Here is a 16,807-nt window from a genome sequence, read left to right as displayed (position 1 = left end):
CATATAAGATACATCTACTATTATTTACTACTTTGTCTCTGAAATGTACATTAATACAGGTTGCAAAGTTCTTGAGAAAATGAGTGAATGGATGAATGAATGGACAATGTAATTGTGTAACTGTGACAACATCCTACAGAAACAATTGAGTATAGAAGGATTCACTTTGGCTCATTTTCCCAAGAGGTGAGTTCATTGTCATTGGTTGTACTGATTCTGGGCTCATCCTGAGACAAAACATCATGGCAGCCAGACCATGTGGCTGTTCATCTCACAGCAGACAGGACAGAGAGGACAGGAGGGGACTGGGAACAACACAGAACACTCATGGATATGAGCCCAGGTAACCTACTTTCTTCAAGTAGGTCCCACTTCTATTTAGAAGTTTCTAGAAACTTTCAAAATGAGACAACCATCAGGGAATCAAGCTTCCAACAGTAATCCTATGGGAATAGTTCAGATTTAAACCATAGCAGCAAAAAATGATTTTTCTATATCTATATTGTTCAAGCGTAAATGCTGGAACTACCAAGGCAGATTTAAGTCTATGGCTGATGTATTGGTTAGGAAATTAAATAATAGATACATAGTATTTTATTATGCATTGATGCTACTATAATCTTCACAATAAAATTTTATTATTCCAAATATCTTTCAGTTAGTAGTAAATTATCAATGTATAATTTCATTACCAGTATAGTTACCATATCAGTCTTTGTGAAATAGTTTTTATTTTCTAGAACTATTGTAAATGACTCTTGTGAGGCAAATACTGAGAAAAACAACTCTAAGCCTTTAAGTTGACAGCTAAGTACCAACATTATCTTATACTAAAAAAGCTCTTGGTCTGATGATAGCTAAGTACCAACATTATCTTATACTAAGAAAGCTCTTGGTCTGAAAGCCCAAGAGACCAAAGTTCTAATCTGCTGTAGAATAATTCTTCTGTACACTGTGAATTTGTATTACTCTCATTGGTTAATAAAGCTGACAGGCAAGTAGCCAAGCAGGAAGTATAGGCAGGACAGCCAGAAACAGAGGACTCTGAGAAGAAGAAGGTGGAGTCAGGAGTTGCCAGCCAGGTGCGAAGGGAGCAAGAAATAAAGGTGCTATGCTAATAAAGGTACCGCCATGTGGCAGAGTGCAAATAAGGAATATGGGTTAACTAAAGTTGTAAAAGCTAGTTGGTAATAAGCCTGAGTTATTGGCCAAGCATTTATAATTTATATTAATCCTCTGATTGATTATTTGAGAGTGGCTGTGGGACAGGAAAACTCTGCCTACTTATGGTGCCCAATATGGGGCTGGAATTTCCACATAAGACCCAACAAAGCTTAAGAAGGATTCTAAACACACAAAAAACAGAGTCAAATTCAGCTTCTTGGTAAAGGCTTTTTCTCCAGTGGGTTCTGTTTGTTGGAAGCAAGCAGAGGAATGGCTCCTTTAAGAGATGGCTTTCTGGCTCAGTGCTAGTGGTAAAAATGGGCAGCTCTCTTGAGAAGCCCTGCTGCCAAACATTTAAATGGTGTTTATGAGCAGCAGGCAACATGCTGTTCCTCCACCATGAGACTACACTCTCAGGGAACTGAGGGAGAGGAGCCAGCCTCCAACATGCCATGATTTACATTACACAGCACATTTTTTTTTTGTTCATGCAGATAGAAAAGTTATAGATGCACAGTAAGGACATATTCAAATAAAAAGGCTCTAAACGGGTCAAAGTATGTTTGAAAACATGCATAGGCTTGAGAGAGAAAAGACAAAGGGTATATATAGTCTTAGATTTAAAAATAGAGTTTTAAAATAATAAAAATAAAGTCCTTAAAAAGGGAGTAAAGTAATATAAAAGAAATAAGCCACATAAAGATGGGAAATACACAGAGAGTCTGGATCCTGTATGCTATTGTCTTGTCTTTGAATTTTTTGGCTGCTAAGAGAAAGTGGTTTATAAAAACTGCTGGATTCAACAAACCTATATCTCTTAAAAATATTATGATTTCAAAATTTAAGTCAAAATATGTGTTACTTTGGGGAATAGGTTATGCTTTTATTGCCACAGGAGAGACTATGGATGTAGCTAGAAGTTTCTTCAGTCCTGCCTGGCCCACAGGATGAATCTCTCCCACCCACATCCCACAGCCACTTGGTCCCAAGTAAACACACAGAGGCTTATATTATTTACAAACTGTATAGCCAATTGGCTCAGGTTTCTTGCTAACTAGCTCATACAACTTAACTCAGCCCATTTCTATTAATCTATGTATTGCCACATGGCTTCAGGCTTACTGGTACTTTTACATCTTGCTTATCCTGGCAGTGACTTACAGTGTCTGCCCCACTCTCCTTTCTTCTCCTTTCTCTCCAGTTTGAATGTATTGCCTAACCTTATTCTGCCTCACCATTAGCCAAACAGCTTTATTTATCAACCAATCAAAGCAACACATATTCACAGCATACAGAAAGACATCCCACATCACTTTCCCTTTCTGTCTAATCAAAAAGGAAGTTTTTAGCTTTAGTATAGTAAATTACATATAATAAAGAGTTATCAAGCAAGAATTACAGTTACAATATCTAATCTATCTGTATTTGGCAAAATTAAAGAAAATATTCTATCATCTATCCTATATATGCAAGTTTAAAGTTTCATATTTAGTTTGTCTTTTATCATAACCAATGATAATTATAACTATCTAGTCTTCAACTACATCAAAGACCCCATAAGAATATAGTATTACTTGAGTAAACAGGAAGTGCATTACAAGCAACTTCCATAATTCTAGAAATGACAGAGAAATCTGGCTGCCTGGATGATCGTCCACACTTCCTCTGTAATATTGGGACATCTATCTTCAGCCTACAGGCCTAGAGACTGGCATAACTTTCAGTGAAGAAGGAAATTTTTAAGACTGTTCTGCCCATTCTGGCAAAGCTCATCAGTCACTTCTCCCCATGTCTTGTAGAATGTCTGTCAGTTTCTTCTGTGAAGCAGAAATCTGAAGAACCCTCTTGCCTTGCAAGGTTCAGTGGTCACCTTCCTATGGGTCCTGTGTATACAGTTTATACAACATACTCTCAAGCAGTCCAGGCAAGAGCAGTTTCTTGTCCAAATGGCTAACTTTTATCATAAAGAAAGAAAGCTCCATATGGAGTTACTTCAATGCCCATCATCTTCTCTGAAGTAGACTGGTGCTGCAGGAGCAGACATGTCTCAATGTGCAGAAAACTCAAAGTTCTTAAAACATTTTAAATGCTATATTCTGTAGGTCTTTGAAATGTTTAAAGATTACCTACCTAATTGAAATATATCTATGTATACCTAGAAAACTTAACTAACATGACTATAAGTTTGATTATCATAGATGATTATTAATCTATATTTCTTAATTATACATTACAATTTTAAATGAGTTGCATAAACATAATACTTTAAACAAGAGTAGAAATATACATACAATATAGCAAAATTAACTTTAAATTTGTATCAATAAACCAAAATCCATGGCAATGTAAAATATTTTACACAAGTTGTTGTTTTTTAAAAGTAGATTCAAAAATCTACCCTTTTATTCTATCATATCTGTATCCCCTCTTCTTTAGAAACAGGTTGCATTTATAATCAACCCCCTTTAAATAAAAATGAACATTTATAAACAACATTTTGGGAATTTGGGCATAGCCGCTCATACTACTTCCTACAGATTGGAGGTGCTGACAATCTTATGGGGATTCTGAGAAAATTTGAGATAATGGTCAAGTCCTGGGAAGACCAGCTATAACCTTTCTTGATAAGTTCCATCTGTTAAGGTTCAGGAGGTCTCGCTTGATCAAATCTGATCCATCTTAAACTAGAACAAATCCACAGTCTCTTGCTTCCTGGGGAAACAAAAACAGAGGCTCTTTTCCAAAGCAACATAGCCTTAGATCCAAATTTTGAAGTCAAAATATCTTTAAAATATACATATTGATTTAACTTAGTAACATTTACAATCAAATGTCTCTCTCCTGTTAAAAATCCCAAAGACACTTGCCCTTCATTACCCCCCCCCCATGTCCAGTTTGCTCATGTAGATCTCATCCATTTCTCTGTCATTGGGTGATCCCTATGTCTTTCTTAGGGTCCTCTTTTCTAGGTAGCCTCCATGGAGTTGTGAGTTACAATCTAGTCACCCTTTGTTTTACATCTAGTATCCACCTATGAGTGAGTACATATCATGTTTGTCTTTCTGAGTCTGGGTTACCTCACTCAGGATGATTTTTCCTAGATCCATCCATTTGCCTGCAAACCTCATGATATCATTGTTTTTCTCTACTGAGTAGTACTCCACTGTGTATATGTACCACATTTTATTTATCCATTCTGCAGTTGAAGGGCATCTAGGTTGTTTCCAGGTTCTTGCTATTACAAATAATGCTGCTATGAACATAGTTGAGCATGTGTCCTTGTGTTATGATTGAGCATTCCTTGGGAATATGCCCAAGAGTGGTATAACTGGGTCTTGGGGGAGATTGATTTTCAATTTTCTAAGAAAGTGCCATATTGATTTCCAAAGTGGCTGTATAAGTTTGCATTCCCACCAACAGTGTAGGAGTGTTCCCCTTGCTCCACATCCTTTCCAGCATAAGCTGTCTTCAGTGTTTTTGATCTTAGCCATTCTGACAGGTGTAAGGTGGTATCTCAGAGTTGTTTTGATTTGTATTTCCCTGATGATTAGGGATGTTGAGCAATTCCTTAAGTGTCTTTCAGCCATTTGCAGCCAGGTCCCAGGTGGAGCTCTGGGAGCCCAATCGGTGAGAAAGAGGAGGGATTGTATGAGCGAGAATTGTTGAGATCATGATTGGAAAATACAGGGACAAATAGCCAAATTGTGAAAACACATGAATTATGAACCAATAGTTGAGGAGCCCTCAACTGAATCAGGCCTCTGTATAAGTGAGACAGTTGATTAACTTGAACTGTTTGGGAGGTCCCCAGGCAGTGGAGCCAGGACCTGTCCTTAGTGCATGAGCTGGCTGTTTGGAACCTGGGGCCTATGCAGGGACACTTTGCTCAGCCTGGGTGAAGGGAGGAGGGGACTGGACCTGACTCCACTGAATCTACCAGACTGAGCTGAATCCCCAGGGGAGTCCTTGCCCTGGAGGATATGGGAAGGGGGGGTGCGCTGGGGGGGGAGGTGGGAGGAGGGAGGACAGGGGAATCCATGGCTGATACGTAAAACTAAATTTAAAAAATGAAAAAAAATCCCAAAGACAGCTAGGTATTTTGATGTCTAATTTCTAGAGTTCTTTATATATTCTGGATATCAGCCCTCTGTCAGATGTGGGGTTGGTGAAGATATTTTCCCATTCTGTAGGCTGTCGTTTTGTCTTATTGACTACGTCCTTTGCCCTACAAAAGCTTGTCACTTTCAAGAGGTCCCATTTATTAATTGTTTCTCTCAGTGTCTGTGTTACTGGTGTTATATTTAGGAAGTGATCTCCTATGCCAATGTGTTCAAGACTATTTCCTGTTTTCTCTTCTATCAGGTTTAGAGAACCTGGATTTATATTGAGGTCTTTGATCCACTTGGACTTAAGTTTTGTGCATGGTGACAGATATGGATATATTTTCAGTCTTCTACATGTTGACATCCAGTTATTCCAGCACCATTTGTTGAAAATGCTTTCTTTTTTCCATTGTACAGTTTTGGCTTCTTTGTCAAAAATCATATGTTCATAGGTGTGTGGATTAATGTCAGGGTCTTCAATTCGGTTCCATTGGTCCACATGTCAGTTTTTATGCCATTACCAAGCTGCTTTTATTACTGTAGCTCTATAGTAGAGCTTGAAGTCAGGGATCATGATGCCTCCAGAGGTTGTTTTATTGTACAGGATTCTTTTGGCTATCCTGGGTTTTTTGTTTTTCAATATGAAGTTGAGTATTGTTCTTTCCAGATCTGTGAAGAATTGTGTTGGGATTTTGATGGGGATTGAATTGAATCTGTAGATTGCTTTTGGTAAGATTGCCATTTTTACTATGTTAGTCCTACCTATCCATGAGCATGGAAGATCTTTCCATTTTCTGACATCTTCAATTTCTTTCTTCAGGGACAATCAAAAAATGCGCTATAGGGCTAAACAAAGAATTCTCAACAGAAGAAGCTAAAATGGCTGAAAGACATTTAAGGAATTGCTCAACATCCTTAATCATCAGGGAAATGCAAATCAAAATGACTCTGAGATACCATCTTACACCTGTCAGAATGGATAAGATCAAAAACACTGAAGACAGCTTATGCTGGAAAGGATGTAGAGCAAGGGGAACACTCCTACACTGTTGGTAGGAATGCATGCATGTACAGCCATTTTGGAAATCAATATGGTCCTTTCTTAGAAAATTGGGAATCAACCTCCCTTAAGACCCAGCTATTCCACTCTTGGGCATATACCCAAGGAATGCTCAATCATAACACAAGGACACATGTTCAACTATGTTCATAGCTGCATTATTTGTAATAGAAAGAACCTGGAAACAACCTAGATGCCCTTCAACTGCAGAATGGATAAATAAAATGTGGCACATATACACAGTGGAGTACTACTCAGTAGAGAAAAACAATGATATCATGAGGTTTGCAGGCAAATGGATGGAACTAGGAAAAAATCATCCTGAGTGAGGTAACCCAGACTCAGAAAGACAAACATGGTATGTACTCATTCATAAGTGGATACTAGATGTAAAACAAAGGATACCAGACTGTAACTCACAACTCCATGGAGGCTACCTTGAAAAGAGGACCCTAAGAAAGACATAGGGATCACCCAATGACAGAGAAATGGATGAGATCTACATGAGCCAACTGGGGGTGAGGGGGATTAATGGAGGGCAAGGGTTGTGGGAAAGTGAGCTTAGGGGAGAGGGAAGTCCCAGCTGGATCAGGAGCAGAATGGGAGAACAAGGAAAGAGACACCATGATAAATGAAGACCCCAGGGGAATAGGAAGAAGCAGAGTGTTAGAGAGGTCCCCAGAAATCCACAACAATATCTCCACTATATACTACTGGCAATGGTTGAGAGAGTGCCTGAGATGAGCTACTCTGGTGATCAGATGGCCGAACACCCTAACTGTCATGATAGAACTTTCATCCAGTGACTGGTGGAAGCAGATGCAGAGACCCACGGCCAAGCCCCAGGTTGAGCTCCAGGATTCCAGTCGGTGAGAGAGAGGAGTGATTATATGAGCAAGAGATATTGAGACTATGATTGGAAAAATCACAGGGACAAATAGCCAAACTAGCAGAAACACATGAACTGTGAACCAATAGCTGAGGAGCCCCCATGGAACTGGACCAGGCCCTCTGGAGAAGTGAGACAGTTGATGAGCCTGGAACTGTTTAGGAGGCCCCCAGGCGGTGGGACTGGGATCTGTCCTTGGTACATGAGCTGGCCTTTTAGAACCTAGGGCCTATGCTGAGACACTTTGCCCAGCCTTGGTGCAGGGAAGAGGGGATTGGACCTGCCTCAACTGAATCTACCAGGCTGGGCCAAATCCCCAGGGGAGACCAAGGAGGAGTTAGAAATGGGGGGTACATTGGGGGGGGGAGACTTGCGGGTGGGAGGAAGGAGGACAGGGGAATCCATGGCTGATGTGTAAAATTAAATTAATTATAAAATAAAAATATTTATTAAAAAAATCCCAAATACAACATAATCCAGACTCTCTGTGTAATTTCCATCTTTACATGGCCTATTATATTCTTTATAAATTATTTTAATTTTAAGGCTTTATTTTAATTTTATGACTATCGATATCCTTTCTCTTCCCTCTCTCAAGTCTACATACCTTTTTACATATGATGTAAACCATTTAGAGTTTTATTCCATCTGAATCTGTCTCATTGTGAATTTATAATCCTTTTCTGATCAGAAGAGGTCTTCAACTGCTAAACTGTGTGGCTAGGACTAATATGGCAGCCTTGGCTACTGACTCTACCCCTTTTGGTTTCACAACATGGTGGAGGTACCCAGGAGAGTCATGCTTACCCTGCCAAATCTGGGGTCCATGATGCCACCAGGTAGCATGAAGCTGGCCCACAAATCTTTTTTGTCTGTGTGACTAAAAGCTTAATCCACCATGCAGCCTGCTGCACAGCTTGGAGTCACCTCTGTGTACTGAGGCGGGAATCTGCCATGCTGTGCTCAAGCCTGAATGTTGCAGCATCTCTGTACTGTGGCCTGCATGAGAGACACAAGTAGGAAGCTGTTTTTTGCTTCATTATTGTGTGTTTAGAAGCCCTTTTTAATCTTTTTTAGGTCTTAGGGAAATTCGAGACCCCCACATTGGATGCCAAATGTAGTCAGAATTTTCTCTGGTCCTGCCTCGACTGCTGACAGTATGAGTGCTGTCATTTCTGGATGAACAAGACACAGAGAAAAGCAACTGAGAGACTCTAGGTCTATAGGCTGAAGATGGATGTGCCAATGTTGCAGAGGAACTTTAGGTGGCTGTCCAGGTTGCCAGATGTCTTTGTCTATTCTTGCAAGAATTTTGGAAATTGCTTGCTTGCATTTTCCATTTTCTCAGGTATTATTATTTTCCTTCTCATGTCTTTGATGTATTTGAAGACTAGATAGTTATAATTTTTATTCATTATGATAAAAGATAAATTAGATATGAAACTTTAGAGTCACAAATATAGGATAGATGATAGAATATTTTCTTTAAATTTGCCGAATACAAATAGGCTAGATATTGTAACTATAATTCTTGCTTGATAACTATTCTACCATATGTAATTTTACTATGTTAAAGTTAAAACCTTCCTTTTTGATTAGAAAGAAAAGGGGAAGTGCTGTGGGATATCTTTCTGTATGCTGTGAATATGTGTGGCTCCCATTGGATAATAAATAAAGCTTCATGAGCCTATGGAAGGGCAGGATGGAGGTAGGCAGGAAAATCCAAGATAGTGAAAGAAGAAAGTAGAGTAAAGGGAGACACCAGCCTGCCACCCAAGAAGCAACAAGATGCTTGCCACAGGCACGTGGCAACATATAGATTAATAGAAATGGGTTGAGTTAAGTTATAAGAGCTAGCTAGCAAGAAGCCTGACCCATAGGCCATACAGTTTGTAAGTAATATAAACCTCTGTGTGTTTACTTGGGACCAAGAAGCTGCACATCATGGGTAGGAGAGATTTGTAAAAAACTGCAGGCTCAGACAGGACCGGAGAAACTTCCGGCTACATATGGATTCATTCCACATTAAGAAAAATCAGGTTTGACTGAGGATGATCCCCTAAAATATCTGACTACTGACATAAAGAAATAAACCTAGAACTATAAGACATGTGATGTATATTTTACCTGCTCATACATAAAACAAAAATCATCTTTGGCTGACTTGTGTACAATACACAGTCTATACTTGTATTAGTACAGATATTCATGTTACCTTTAAAAGTTTATGTATTTTCAGAACATGGTGACCAGACACACACATAAAAACAAACAAACAAACAAACAAAAACATATGGTCCAGGTGATCCAACATCCAAAATAGCTTCAAGGCTGCTGACTGAGATCATCCAGTCTATCACAGAATACCACAGCCAAGACATAACAATTATCCAATTTTCTCAAAGTTCCCCAAAAGATGTGAATGCCCCCAAAGAACAGGAAATAGTCTAGAGAACTACACTCATATTCCAAAAAAAAATTGGTTATGGTGTTTGTTATCACTTAAGGGGAGTTGGTTACAAGTTGTTATTGGTAATGGTCAGGAAAAATGCTGAACAAAAAAAGAGATTAGAACAAAAGAGATTAAATTCAAGGATCTCTTTCTGAAAAGAAAAAGGGGGAATATAGAAATGATAGTATAGAATGGTAGATTATCAATTTACTTTTAAATCAAAAAAGCAACTACTAGTCTTAAATATTTTACATTGGTATGGATTTTTGTATATTGATATAAGTTTAAAGTTAATTTTGTTATACTGTATATTTCTACTCTTGTTTAAGATGTTGTGTTTACACAGCTCATTGAAAAATGTAATGTATAATTAAGAAATAGTCATCTATAATAGTCAAACTTATAGTCATGTTAGGTATATTTTCAAGGTCATACATAGATATATTTAGATGTATAGATGGTTTTCAAATACTTCAAAGACCTACAGAATATGGTATTTATTATATTTAATAACCTAAGGCTTTTCATGATAGTAAGACATGTCTGCTCCTGGCAGCACCAATCTTCTTCAGAGAAGAGGATGGGGATTGAAGAAACTCCATATGGGGTTGGCTTTCTTTGTGGCAAAATCTAGCCACTGGGCAAAGAAACTGCCCTTGCCTCAATAGCTGACAGATACTGTCCAAATTGGACAAGCATGACACAAAAGAAATTGATGGCCAAATTTTGCCAAGACAAAGCAGGACAGTCCTTCATAAATTCTGCTTCAAAAAAAAATCTGTCAGATAGTCTAGGCCAGTAGGCCAAATTTGGATGCCCCAGTGTTTCAGAGGAACTTTGAATGACTGTCCAGACATCCTGATGTCCCTGTCATTAGATAACATTTCATCCTTCTGGGGTCTTTGACAGAGTTAAAGACTGTATAGTTATAATTATAGTTTTCCTTAGTTATGATAAAAAGGTAAATTAGGTGTAAAACTTTAGACTCACAAAGATAAGATAAATAATAGAATATTTTCCCTAATTTTGTCAAATACAAGTGAACTGGATATTGTAACTATAATTCTTACCTAATAACTGTTTTTATTGTATATAATTTTACTATGTTAAAGTTAAAACCTTCCTTTTTAATTAGATAAAAGGAGTGAAATGCTGTGGAATAATCCTTCTGTATACTGTGAATGTGTATTACTGTCATTGGTTAATAGAAAGCTGACAGGATAGTAGTCAGACAGGAAGTATAGGTGGGACAGCCAGAAACAGAGGACTCTGGGAAGAAACAGCAGAGTCAGAAGTCACCAGCCAAATGCAGAGGGAACAAGAGCTGAAGCTGCCGTGCTAATAAAGACACCGCCACGTGGCAGACCACAAATAAGGAATATGGGTTAACTTAAGTTGTAAGAGCTAGTAAGTAACTATCCTGAGCTATTGGCTGAGCATTCATAATTTATATTAAGCCTCTGATTGATTATTTGATTGTGGCTGTGGGACAGGAAAACTCCGCCTACACTAATCAGCATTTACTCCATCAGTTTTGGGAAGCTGAATCCTGATTGACTCACTCTGAATTAAATAATCCTGTGAAGATAACCATCCAAATTTGACGTGATTTATAACATCCATTGTAGCTCAAAAAGTTTATCAGAGCAGTAAATTATTAGCAAGGAGAAAAAAATGTACCATATATAAATAATGGATAATAATGATGATGATATGTAACATATATAGTTTTAAATGCCAAGCCTTCTCAAGCAAGACTATAAGGTAGCTCTTATTCATATCACTTCAGAATTTTAGAGAATGGGAAACGGGGGCTAGACTGTTCAATGACTTGTACAAGGACCTAGAAGACATAGTTGAAGATCCTAAATGATCTGCCCTTCTTTGGATTTCATTCTCCCAGCTTTCCTCTTCTCTTGACATTCCTGGTTGTGACTCTGCGAACTCTTTTCTGGACCCTGAAAGCACAGACACAATCCTGTCAAAAAACCTTTTGTATTTTATTCCCTCTTCTTGGAAGAGTCTTTCTTAAACTCTATACAAGGCTGGCTTTCCTATTCATAGTTGAGAACTTAGGGCATTGGTTTTCAACCCGTGTGTCACAACGCCTTTGAGGGTCACATATCGGGTATTTATACTATAATTTATAACAGTAGCAAAATTACAGTTATGAAGTAGTAACAAAATAATTTTATAGTGGAGGGTCATCACTTAACTATATTAAGTGGTCTCAGCAGTAGGAATATTGACAACCACTATCTTAGATTAAAGGTTGGAGACCAAGGACTAGGGAAATCACTCACTGAGTAAGCACCTATGTTCATATCCCCAGCATCCATGTAAAAACCTGGGCATAGTGGCCTACACATCCCATAACCCCAGCACTGGGCATATGGAGACAGATGACTGCTTGAAGGTCATTGGCTAGTCAGCTTATCTAAATCAATGAGCTCCAAATTCAGTGAAAACCCCTATATAAAAATTATGTGAAAAGTTATCAAAGAAGGCACCCAACATGAGCATCACATACACAGTTTTATGCACAGATACACATAAAATTACACACATACACATACATGCATACAAACATACACATACATATATGTGTACACATATACACTATATATATACATATATATATGTATATATATGTATATATATACATATATATATATATATATATATATATATATATATATAGAGAGAGAGAGAGAGAGAGAGAGAGAGAGAGAGAGAGAGATTGGAAACCTGTCCTGATCCTACTGGTCAAAGTCCTCACTGCACATGCCCAGCTTCTTTTTTCCTTCATCACACCCACACAATGTACCACTATCTTCCTAGGTTGTTTATTACCTCCTTTACCTGACTAGAGGGCGTAAGCTATGCAAAGACACGGATTTTGTATTGTTCATCACTGTCTCTCCAGTGTGTAGAATAATCCAGGCTCCAGAACAGTTATTGGATAAAGAAATAAATGGATGAGTGAAAGAATGATGACCTAATAAGAATAAGCTTCCTATATTCATCTTATTTATTCAAAAAGCTTGAATGCTAAAGCAACTCACAGGGGATATGGGATCTCGGAGGTGCCATTTAAGTAAGAAGTAAATTCAGACAAAGAAGAAATGAGTTTACTGACAATATTTAGTAGCAGCATTTCTCAGAATTCCTGCTTTACTGTCAACTCTGATCAAAATAATTATGTAAACATTTCATTTTTTTATTAAATGAGTGTGTTCATTTCAGAAAGGAGTTCAGATCTTTTACTAAATCACCAAAGAAACTGAGTGACAATATGAGTCATCAAAAACATTAAGCTCACAGAATCTAATACTTCCAAGAAGACTTAAATTTTATATTAAAATTTATATGCTTAAAGTGCATGGTACCAGCAATGCACAGAAGCAGCAAGAGCCATTTCCTGTACTCCCTGGGGAATGCAGTGAAGTAACATTTTGTCAGCACAGAAAAAAGGCTGCATTGGAAAGAGTAATCAGGCCTTTAGTAAGGTCTGAGTGCACACAGTGGGCAGCTAGAAAACACAGGGGTTTCACACTACAAAGTCACGCAACAATGAAAGGTCAAGGCTCTCTCTGCTCTCAAATTGCTCAGGCTCACTTCCATAAATTATTTAAGGTCTCTCTAAAAATCCATAAAATATACTAAAGAAAGGTGAAATGAAAACTAAAATCATAACAAAAGGAATCAAGGTATAAAAAGCCTGCAGTGTAGCAATTTCCTCTGAGGTAAAACAGACCATATTGTAGGGGAGCTGCTTAAACTGACAACCTAAACAACTAAAAAGCTTCAAGAAGTTTCTGAAATTGATCAGATTCATTAGATCCTCTGCTTCCAAAAGTCTTTATAAGAAATAAGAACTTCTGAGAGACACTCTCGGACAAATAGAGCTCCTGGGAAGAAGCTCAGACCACAAGAGCTGACTGAAAGAGACCTTCTCCAACTCAAAATAGACATTTTCCAACCTGCTGAGTTGCCTAAAAATGTACTCCAGGTTTGTAATTCTCATCAGCTGTCACTCCTGCAGATGTGGGCTTTTGTGATGAAGCTGTCTTTGAGTTCATTATTGATCCTGTAAGTAACCCCTGACCCACATTCCAGTAAGTGACCCCAATAAAACTTGTTGGTTCATCAAGTTGGACTTTGGTGGTATCCTTACTTGGGTCTACTATTGGTATCCTTACTTTGGTCTGTTGTTGGTTCCCTATCTGAGGTGAATAGATAACTATTTGTCTCTCCCAAGGAATAGTCACACAGCAAAGCTAATAGAAGAAATTAGTTGAAGTCAAGACTACAGAGAATAGCCAAGATGTGTGGGGAACTGGACTCTACAAAAAGGCCACATGTTCATACTATGTCTCCTGGCATTCACTGGAGAGTCTTAGGGAACTTCCAGCATTTAGAATGTTCTGTTCAGGTACATGACTCATAACACAGATGAGATGGTAAAAGGTGGCCCTACATAGATAGGCACTGCTTTCTAGAGTTTAGGAACATTTTCTTCAGCGGGTCCTTATAAAATGAGCTTAAGTAATGTAACAAACTCAACAGCAAAGCAGCACTCCATGGGTGTATGATACCAAATAACTTTACAAAGGAAAGAACAACTTGGGTGTCATCTGAGAACTGGTTTTTCTTTACAAGGAAAGGTATTAGAAAACGCAATTATAATCACTACCAGAAAAAAATTAGCAAGCAGTGTGTCTTGATTTCACTTCTATCGCTGTGATAAAACACCCTCACAAAAAAGCAACTTGGGGTAAAAAGGTTATTTAGCTCACAATTCCAGGTCACAGTCCATCATAGGAGGGAAGTTAAGGCAGCAGGAACTTGAAACAGCTGGTCACATCACAATCACAGTCAAGAGAGAAAAATAATTCATGCATCTTTACTTGCTTGTACTCAGCTCAATTTCTCCACTTACATAGCACAGGATTCCCTGCATAGGGAATGATGCTGCCCACACTAGGCTGGGTCTCCAGACATCATTTAGCTTAATTATGAAAAGCCCCACAAGCATACCTGTAGGCCAACACAAGTCAGACTCCCTTCCCAGGTGATTCCAAGTTGTTATGAGTTAACAGTTAAAGCTCACCATCACATAGTATTAAAATACAATAATTATTTAGTTCCGGTGCCATGAGAATAGGGCTAAATGGATATAATAATATGATATGCCATTGTCAAAATACTATGTAACTTTGTGTGGTACCAAATAATCCAAATAATTGGATTGAGCGTTTATCTTGTCGGCCTTTAAAAATACCTATGAAGCAACAGGAAAACTACCTCTAAAACTTCCCCCAAAACCCAAAGAGGTAAATCTAATTATATATTCTTATTAAAAGTGTAACTTTCAAATGAGATGAAAAGAAAATTCAAATGAACTGGAATTTTACTAACAGAATCCCCATTATTCTAGGTGTGTCCATATAGCTCTGTGACTAGTTTTATGATCTCAAGAAAGTTTTTAATTTTATCAGATTTCTTTAATTTTCTTTGATTCTTGGTGATCCCAAAAGACAATCCTAAAGATGGAAAAATCTTAGTTGCCTTAGGCTAGCCACAGAGAAATGAGAGCTGTGTATTAAAAAAACAATATTCCTAAGGAAAAGGAAGGGATATATGCTACTGTTCACATTTGGAAATGTGGGGAAAATGGTCATGATAGAGGGTGAGTCCAGATGATAGAGGTTCAGAATCCATAGACAAAAAGCCTGTGGTTTCCAGAAATAGTTGTGATCAAAATGTTAAGTTCTACCATAATGTCAGGAGGAGTGGACATTCCACAAAGGCCACTACTCATGGTTAAAATTCATACATAAGCATGAGTGTCTAAAATGTGTCAGTAAGAGCACCGAGATCACCAGGCTACAAACATGTTAACCTCATATATAAATCACTTAGAGATTGAGATAGGAAGACAAGCCAAACTTAAAACAGTAGCTATCCTTGAACAAAAGTGTGGTATGTGATCTTATCCACACCCCTCAGCAGTCTTGGCACACTTACCATTGCTTTGGGTGTATGAACTATTTATACATGCATTGACTTTTTCTCTCATTTAATTGCTGTTATAAATATATTTTGTATTACCTAAAATATAGATAATATTCATTCATCTAGACAGAGTGCAAAATCCAAAGCCCTTGAGGGTTGGAGTGTAGTTCAACATTACAGAGATTGTTTAGGATGAAAAAGCAGTGAATTCAGTCCCTAGTACCAAATAAATAAAGAAGCAAACAGTATCTACTTTGACTTAAAAGTACAACAGCCAGCCATTATGGCTCACACTGATTATCCCAGCACTTGAGAAGCAAAAGCGTGCTTATTATAAGTTCAAGGCTAGCCTTTGCTATACAGTGAGTTCCATACCAGCCTGGGCTACAGATCCAAAACAAATCTATTTCCCAAACAAGGGATGTAGTAGGAGGAAGACATCAATGCATGGGGTTCATGATCTCTGGGAAAGAAGCCTGACATATGGAGAATAACAATCCCACAGCAAAGAGGACAGAGGAGACACTAGTTTTAGTACCAAAGAAAAAGGAACAGGACAGGAAATCCAAAATCTGTTCTGAAGGTTCGGAATCAGTACAGACTCAACTGAACAGGTCTGGAACCTCAGTTTAAGACAGAGTTGATCACATAATGCCTTACAAAATACTGTCTATTGTATTCTATTTCTAAAATTTAACTGCAATACATATTTCTACTGAATTGCTGTACTGAATTGAATATGGAATTGAAAAAAACGACAATACAAATAAACCCTAAGGGATATTAAAGTTGTTTTAAAAGATCATTTGTGCTACTTAGTAAAACACCCCTTTGTACACTGTTTAGAAGTAGGGTTGATAAGAAATAGTCCTCAAATAAATGTAAATGACCCCTCCAGCATTCTTATTATAAAACTCCATGGTTTCTTCTTTTTTAAAAAGAGACTTTAGATCTCCCATGCTCATGGATAGGCAGGAATAACATAGTAAAAATGGCAATCTTACCAAAAGCAATCTACAGATTCAATGCAATCCCCATCAAAATACCAACACAATTCTTCACAGACCTGGAAAGAATAATACTCAACTTCATATGGAAAAACAAAAAACCCAGGATAGCCA

Source organism: Peromyscus californicus, unplaced genomic scaffold (assembly GCF_007827085.1).
Source record: "Peromyscus californicus insignis strain IS unplaced genomic scaffold, ASM782708v3 Scaffold_8__1_contigs__length_139910024, whole genome shotgun sequence".
NCBI lineage: Eukaryota > Metazoa > Chordata > Mammalia > Rodentia > Cricetidae > Peromyscus > Peromyscus californicus.
This window is presented reverse-complemented; position numbering follows the sequence as displayed.